We start from the raw sequence: 9,162 nt of genomic DNA, 5'->3' as shown, positions 1-9,162 counted from the left end.
CATGTCTCTGGAATTGAGGTGGTAGTGAACAGCAGATCGGTCAGCACCAGAAGTCAACTGAGTTAAGACAGGAAAAGAAATAAGCCCAACCAACTTGCCAAAGGTATCTTTGTCCTTTCACCTGGGCCTCATACCAACAGCCTCTCCTTGTACTATATTTTTAAAACTGGAACTATGAACTTCATCCATTTGCACTGTTCAGACATATATATGTATGTATGTAAAAATTATATATACACAAATTAGCTGCACGTATATACATATATATATATTTCTTTTTAAATTTCATATTGATGGCAGTACCTTTTTTAGCTTGTGTTTTTACACACCTTTCACTAGAATCCATGACCTCTCTCGTGCTCTCTTTCTTTTGAAACAAACTTTAAAAAGGAAAAAAAAAAGCATTTTACAGGGAAAAATACCTCTCCTCATGAAGGACTTGAAAAGTTTACAACCTGCTTGGATTTTTGCCCCTTTTTTTGTATTGAGTATAGATTCCGGCTCATGGGTTGCCATAGAGTCTGGGAGCAAGGAGTATAGGTTCTTTATCTTCCACGAGGGTGTTGGGGAGGAGAAAGAGGTGTGTTTCTCAAGGTTAACAGGCTGTAGTTCTGCAGGGAGAGCCTAAAGTCCTGGTATGGTCTCTTGATTCCATGACAGTTTTTTTGATCCATCTGTTTCTCTCACTCCTGGCTTTCTAGCCACATTCTGCACCTCCTTCCTGCTTTCCTAGAGCCTCGGTATGCTTTCCCTCAACCGGCCCTGAGTGAAGTTGCAAGTGGGCTCAAGAGGTTGATGCCATGGGAACCTGAACCTGAAACACTTCATGGTAGTAATTTCCTGTTTTCCTTGCCTTTTTTTTTTTTTTTTCCTGCGACAGGGTCTTACTCTGTCGCCCAGACTGGAGTGTGGTGGCATGATCATAGCTCACTGTTACCTTGAATTCCTGGGCTCAGGTGATCCTTCCGCCTCACCCTCCTGAGTAGCTGGGACTACAGGTGTGCACCACCACACCTGGCTAATTCTTCTTAAAATTTTTTTGTAGAGACAGGGTCTCACTATGTTGCCCAGGCTGGTCTTAAACTCCTGGCCTCAGGTGATCCTCTTGTCTCAGCTCCCCAAAGTGCTGGGATTACAGGCATGAGCCACTGTGTCCTTCCCTGCCTTTTTTGCAGCAGGGATAGTACTCAGGACCAGAGTTAAGCTGATACCTTAGGCACACACGTTGGACTTACATAGAGGAAAGAAAGCAAGCAATGCCCTATGTACATGAGGTTTTACCTCCTCCATTCCTGACCAATAACCACCCATAACTACGGCATTCTCTGTGACTTCCTTAAACAACAGTGATGGGAAGGGATCCAATAGTATCTTCAAGGCCTTGGGGAAACTTGCAGTGGGTCAGTGGTCTGTGCCAACCAAACGATAGCCCCATCCAAGCCAGCTGAGGACCCAGGAAGGAGCAGTAGGAATACGGTTGATTAGATTGGATCTCCCAAGTTTTAATTGAAAGGAGACTGAAGGAAAACCTTTCTGCTTTCTGTCCCTTAAAGAGCTCCTCATCTGATCTTGCAGCTAGACCCTTTGAGACTTAAGAGCTGCATCCCAGGAGCAGAAGCCAGGGCTAATTGGGGTAGGACAATATTCCCTGCCCCTAAGCTCTGTAGATAGTGCATAAGAAGCACCAAGTCAGGCTCAGATGCAACTAAAACACATCTTTGAGCCTTTTCCTTTTCCCTTCTCCCCTTTCTAAACAAAAGCCTTCCTAGGATGACATCTTTTGCTCTAACTGGGAGACAGTCATAATTGGTTGTAGTCAACTCTACTAAGCAGTTTTGGGGTGGTTGGAAAGTCTCTTTTTTGTTACTTGTTTTTGCAAATCATTGTGAGGCCACCTTTCTTTCTTTCTTTCTTTCTTTCTTTCTTTCTTTCTTTCTTTCTTTCTTTCTTTCTTTCTTTCTTCTTTCTTTCTCTTTCTTTTGCTTTCCTTCTTTCATCTCTTTTTTGTAATTTGTTGTTGCAAATCATTGTGAGGCCACTTTTCTTTCCCCTTCCTTCCTTCCTTCCTTCTTTCCTTCCTTCCTTCCTTCCTTCCTTCCTTCCTTCCTTCCTTCCTTCCTTTTTTTTTTTTTTTTTTGTGTGTGTGTGTGTGTTTTTTTTTTCCAGAGTCTTGCTCTGTCACCCAGGCTGGAGTGCAGTGGCACGATCTCGGCTCACTGCACCCTCCGCCTCCTGGGTTCAAGCGATTCTCCTGCCTCAGCCTCCCAAGTAGCTGGGATTACAGGTGTACACCACCATGCCCCACTAATTTTTTGTATTTTTGGTAGAGGCGGGGTTTCACCATGATGGCCAGGTTCGTTTTGAACTCCTGACCTCAAGTAATCTGCCCACCTCGGCCTCCCAAAGTGCTAGGATTGCAGGAGTGAGCCGCTGCACCTGGCCCACTTTTCTTTCTTTCTTTCTTATTTTGTTATCCTGGCAGCCATTTGCCCCTGCATGGTATGGGATCAAAGAGGACAGCCTTTCCTCCCTCACCTTCTCCAAATCTAGGTGGAATCACAGAGTACAAAACATAAGAATGCTGAATGTGTAAAGTTGCAGAGGGATCCGTAATTTGAAGACTTTGACACAGAACTAACTTCTTTTGGCTTAAATAAATTTAAAATGAGCCAAAGGACCCTGAAAAGAAGACATGTTGATTTCCCACTCCTAGATGCTAAAGAGACTTGGCACCAGCTTTGTTCAAACTGTAAAAATAGCAATTTGCCCCTACTCGTTCAGAGTGGGACAGTAATGAACAGAGCTGGGATTCCATGCGACAGCTTGAATGCTGACCTTCAGACATGAGTCATAGGGATTTGGGGGCCCCTTAGAATGGGTAGATGGTGTTATGTTCCCTTTCTGGCATAGCATTCACTTGGTGCTTTGGAGATTAGGTGAGGGCCCTATAGGTAGTTGGCCTGTTGGCAGAATTTATTTAGGAACAGCCCTTCTTGAAAGTGTCCCAGTAACAAAGCACCCAGCTGTAGCAAGGAGGTGGGGAAGGAGGGTACCCCTAAAGGATAGCGCCTTCTTCTCTTCCACCCATGCACGGCCTTGGGTGATGGAGGCGGGGTCCCTGTGGCTGCGTGGATCCCATAGGATCAAGCCCTTCTTTGCATGAAGCAGTGTTAGTTGTGACTCTTCTCTCTCCCCTTCCCCTGCACTTCCTTTCTGTAATCCCTACTGTTCTTTTTAGTCCCAGCTTCTGCCCAGGGAGGCTTCTACCCAGACTTCTTTTGCAATTTGTCCCTGAGAAGAGGGGGTCTCCCAGTGCCCCCAGCTTCATCCCAGCAGAACCAGCAGGATCCTCCTGGTCTCTCACTGGCTTTCCTCCACACTAGGTTTCTATCCTCTGGGGTAGAAGCTCAGAGCTTTTTATGGCCCAGGAGAAAGTGTAGACCCTGAGAAACCTGTCCCTGCAGAAAGGTTCCCTTGGGCCATGCTTTGGGCCTCTCCTCTTTATATGTTTATTCTATTCTCCATTTTTCCGCCCTGTCCTTACCCTAGGCCTAAACACAGGTACAGATATGTGCGTGCTCAGGGCATCTCCTAGGCCTGGACCGAGCTCTCAGGGAGGAATTAGATAAATATTCAAACATCCTCATGCCTGGCCCATTTACTTTCATCCTTTAGTTACCCAGGCCAGTAGCTTTGGGTTATCCCTTCCTGTAGCTCCAAACCCAGCACTTGGAGCAGCATAATAGGGCACTGACAGGAGATGACACTCCCTCTCCTATCTCAGAATTTGCCAACTTCTGGGCTGGGCTCCTAGGAGGTAGTTTTCTTGAAGGGGACTGCATCCTAGTTGACCTGAATTTTCCAGACCGGGAGGGACTGCTGTGCCCTCCCTTCTCGCCATCATGCTGTTTGGCTAGATTCATTCAGCAGTGGAAGCTCTTTGATCTGTTGACCCCAGCATACTGCTGTTTCTTCACCAGCTTCATTGTGTCACAGTGGCTTCCTTTTGGAGGATGATGTGATAGAACACTCAGAGAGAGGGGGGCAGAAGAGAGGTAGTGGGTATGCTTCTTTAGCTCCCCATCTTCCAGGTCCACCTCTTGACTTCCTGTTCCCCTAAACCTGAGCACATCATGCCAGGCCTCATTGCTGCCAGGACAGCATCAGCTCACTCCTCAGCAATAATCTAGGGTATGTGGGAAGGTCAGGGCTGTGGTAAGGAATAGAAACAAAGAGGGGAGTGATGTGGGGTGGGGGCACTTGGCCGCCTGCTAAACTTGGACATTAATTTTATATCATGACCCCTTTTTAAGCCAGTGAGCTGGGCTTCAGTTTTTCCCAGGCCATGCACATTTAATTTATTTCAGAGAAACTCTAATTGTATTTTCACTGCAGTATCTTGTATTTTTTATTTGTGATTTAAGAAATGTGAAGAGAAAATACACAGACACAATAATGGCTAACAGTGTTTCTTTCATTCCTTGTTCTAGAGCTAACCACTCTAAAATTGTTTGGTAATGTCACTTAGTGTAATTAATTGTAACATATTCTTTTAAATAAATTGATTTATTGATCAAACACTTCTTTGGTTTCCTAGACTACAAATCCTTTGGGTTGTGTGGGAAGAAGTGAACAGGGACCTTTGAGATTTGAGTCAGAGTGGTCAGTCTGAAAAGAAGAAGAAACATCTAACCAGTTTTCCCAGGTAACTAGTGGGGCAGTTTTTTGAGTGCAGGGAATGGAGAAGGGTGAGGAAAGAAGCCACAGGAGGCCCTTGGTTTGCAGTTCTCTTCCCAGTGGCTCCTTTGAAAATTCCTTCTTCTCCTTCAGATCTCAGAGGTGATTGAGCTTACCCCTCCCATCTGCAAGCTTGCACAAAAATCCTTTAAAGATTCACAGGATTCCTTTCTCTGCCATGCAGATAGAGCCTGGCAGAGCCTTTGGTACAGATCTTAGCAATGGCCCCTCCTCTCCACCCCCAGCAACAGGTATATACTTTTTCAGGTAAATCGGGAAAGTTTTTCTCTTTGGGATCTAGACTGAAAGGAACACATTATGACTATTGAATGTCCAGCACAAAACTAGGCATTGTGGGTGGGCTTACTCTCCCCTGCTCCCACACTCCTGAGAAGAAGGGTGATCCTACTGCCTTTTGCTTTTACAGAGGCATCTGAGGGGCTGGGGCCTAACTACCTTCTCTCAAGAGTACCTGTTCCTCTCTGCACATTTGTTTATGAGCTGACTCTGGTCTGAAAAGCTCAGCATTTGTGGTGGGTGAGACATTTTAATTTTTTTATAAAGCTTCATTTATTATTATTTTTACAACTTCCGACCACACGCTTTTGTTCCCTAACTGATGACCATAAGACCAAGGACCATTGTGACATTTTGTTTGGCAGTTTGGGAAGAGACATTGTTAGGGGCTCATTCATTCACCCACCCATTAGCTTTGGATATTTAAAATCTAAGAAACACTACTATGCTAATGGAGGGGGGAAATGTTACCTTTCCTAAGCAAAGAATCCATAAAGAAGAACAAACTGGAATTCCAGAATTAGAGTTACAGTGGTTAAAGTCAAACATTTATTAGGTATCTGCTGTTGGGGGTGGAGTGGGGAGATTGTTTGAGATACTGCAACAGACACAAAAGCAAAGAAAGAAACATTTCTGCCAGCTTACAGGCTCACAGAAGAATGAGACACTTATGCATGGCCATGATACACAGCAGTGAAAGGTTTAAGTGCCATAAGGACTAGAAAAGGAAGGAGAAAGACCTGTGGATGAGGGCCATTAAGATTTTCATGAAGAAAGTAGTGTTTAAGGTGAACTGTTTTAGTGTGAGAAGGATTTCAACAAGAAGGCATTCAACAAACATTTATTGAGCCATTATGTGCCAGACACTGTAGTAACTGGGAATGAAAAGACATGGGAGAAAAGGGACCAAACTTGCCTAGAGAACAATGAATAGTTCTATTTGGATGTGTAGGAATGAAGTGGAAAGTAAGGCTTCAAAGAGCCTTGAATGCCAGGCTGAGGTGTTCTATGAAAAACAACAAAAAACAGCAGCAGATAAGTTTTGTTTCTTATTAGCTGCAGTTTAGAAAGATTGATGCTTCAGAACATAGACAGAAGGACCAATTAGGAAATTGCTATGACTACTCAGTTAATAAGTGTAGGCAGTGATAATTGAAAAGAGGGAAATGATATGAGAAAGTTTGTGGAAGTGAAATCTTAAATGATTTAATACCATTGAGTTTATGTGAAAGTACTAAAAACTCTTGAGATTTTCTGTCTATGTGACTAGAAAATAGAAATATATGAGTTGGGACTTTATGGGAGAAAGTTTTAGCATTGGCCCTCTGATGATTTAGATACGGATGGGAAATCCAGTATAGATGTCCAACAGTCATTTCTTATTTACTAAGCAATGTCTAATGTTTGGGGCACTGTTTAGGGTGACCAGGATACAGTGCTGGACAAAGCAGACTAGGTAGTAAATGTTGGTGAATTAACTTTTAAAAGATGACTCTTGGCTTCTTGGGAGGACAAATTGTAGGAGAGCAGGGGAAGAAACAAGGAGACAGATGAGAGCAATGTGACATGGACAGTGTTGATGGCTGTGGAGATGCAGAGACATGAGTAAGTAAATCAGCTGAATACTTTAGAGGTAGACTTAGTAGGGCTTTGCAGTTGGATTGGGGAGGAGACATGAGAGAAAGGGTGTAATCCTTGAGTAGGTACCTAGTGGTGCTGCTTACTAATGATGAAGACTGAGGGAGAAAAGGTAATACCAAAATTGAGTTCAGGACAAAAATTAGGCTAGAAACGTATCACTGGGACTTGGTTTTCATCAGGCAGGTGAGAGGATGCAATATATTGGAGGGAAACCAAGTTTATGAGGAGCAAGAAGAAGCTGACTGCTCTGTGAAATAGACTGAAAGAGGGGCCAGAGAACAAGGGTCTTATTAGAACCAGGGGCTTGGATCAGGGCTGTTCAAGTTACCAGATTTGGAGAAGAGAATGAGGCTTGGTCATGAGTGGGAAATTGCTTCAGTCACAAATACCTGAAGACAAGGCTGTGAAAGGCTTTGAAATTTTAGCAGGAGAATTAAAAGACAAAGGAAACACTGAAAGTCAGAGAGGCTGGCTGTCAGGCCAGCAGAGTCCAACCTGAGGAAATAGAGACACTTCACGTTACGTTTATGCTTTCCAAAGCTTTAAAAATATGGAAAGTGGATGGGACATGTGGAAGGAATTATTTAGGGCTATTTTTTTCCCCAGCCATTGTCTCATCACCTAATCTCCCTAACAAGGTATTTTTCTAAATGTTTGCTTTCATTTCTACAACTGAAAGGCCCCCCTCTGTCCCTGCTATTAACATGTCAGCTCCACTCTTCTAGCTCAAGAAGTTATTTTCCTTCTCTTCCCTTTATGCTGCCATTAACATTTGAACATAACTTATTTTAGAAGAAGAAACAGACAATAAAAGTAGCCATTGATGTTGCAGCAGGGGCTGTCACACCGAGACGCTGCCTGAGGTCTGGGAAGAGGCCAAGAAGGAGGCAGCTTCTCCGTCCTGTTGCCACCCTCACCCCCTAGGAGAGACCCCCCGAGTCAGTGAATCACTCTGGGAGATGCCGTTTGGTCTAAAACCCACCTTCTGTCTTTCTGTCCTGACTTAGAACCTGCCCTGAAGTTGAGGCAGCTCATGGGGAAATTTGTAGATATTAAATGCTGATTCCTGTCCCCCTTGCTACACAGGCTTTTTCTCATCTCTGAGCACACCCACACACACTTAACAGCTCTGTGTTGTTGAGATTTCAGATGCTATCTACTTGGCTGAGAATACTGGCTGGATTCTTCTCCTTTGTAAGGTCCCATTTCTGATCTTTACCAATCCAAGAGACACTTTTTTCCCCGTAAAACAACGTCCACATATATATCTGCATAGCACTTCACATTTTGCTTCTCTTTTTAACTATTCTTAGTTTGAGGTCTATGAAGAGAAGCAGAAGTACAGGGCAGGGATCTGGGGGTGAGTTGGGATTTACTGTTGTGCCTTCACAGAGCTCTGACCTGAGGCCAGATCAGAGCTGGAAGTTGAGCAAGTTTATAAGAAGGGACATACTGAGGGTGGGGTAGCAGCCTAGAAGCACATGTTCTATGAAGTCAAAGAAGACACCTGTGTGATCCTGAGCCTGCCCTAAAGCAGCTCACAGAGAAGAATCTAGGAAGTGGAGGGACTTAGGGCTTATTTATGTAGTCCACCCTCTACCTGAAGGACTCACTGCTAAGCCTGCTTGCTACTTCTTGGGATCTTTGCCTCAGGTCAAAGAACAGGTAAGAAGAGAACATCATGGGCTTTGGAGTCTGACTAACTGGGTTCAACTCCTACAGCCATGCCTTACTGGCTTTGTGACTCCAGGGAAGTTAGTTAACCTTCCAAGCCTCCTTTTCCCATCTATAAAATTATATCCTACCTAGGCTGGGCGTGGTGGCTCATGCCTGTAATCTGAGCACTTTGGGATGCCAAGGTGGGAGGTTTGCTTGAGCCCAGGGGTTCAAGACCAGCCTGGGCAACATAGCGAGACCCTGTCTACAAAAAAAAAAAAAACAACACATTTTTTAAAATGAGCTGGGTGTGGTGGTGCAGCCACTTATAGTCCTGACTACTTGGGAAGCTGAGACAGGAGGATCCCCTGAACCAGGAGTTCAAGGTTGCAGTGAGCTATGATCTCACCATCGCACTCTAGCTTGAGTGACAGAGCGAGACCCTGTCTCAAAATAAATAAATAAAATAAATAAACTATATCCTGCCTCACAAGGTTGTTAGGAGGTAAAATGAGGAAATTGCACAATAAGGACTTGGAACAGAATCACTTACAGAGCAGTGGTTAGTAAATGGTGGTGTCACAACTGGCTCCCAGTATCCACACTGGCCTCTGTGCAGAAATGGAAGTCCAGATGTGAGACTGCAAGTCCTCAGCCTTCAGAGGGACACAGCTGGATACAGGGGAGACCCCCCGACAGGGGAGATCTCCTTGTGCCAAACTCTGCAGGACATTCCAGAATTAAGCCCCAAAGAAGGGCTGAAGGACAGGATCATGAAGCCATGAACAAGGCCTGGATGCTGCTCAAAAGCAAGGGCCCGGCCTTCCCTGA

The sequence above is a fragment of the Nomascus leucogenys genome, chromosome 12, assembly GCF_006542625.1.
Source record: "Nomascus leucogenys isolate Asia chromosome 12, Asia_NLE_v1, whole genome shotgun sequence".
Lineage (NCBI taxonomy): Eukaryota > Metazoa > Chordata > Mammalia > Primates > Hylobatidae > Nomascus > Nomascus leucogenys.
Note: the sequence above shows the minus strand (reverse complement) of the source record.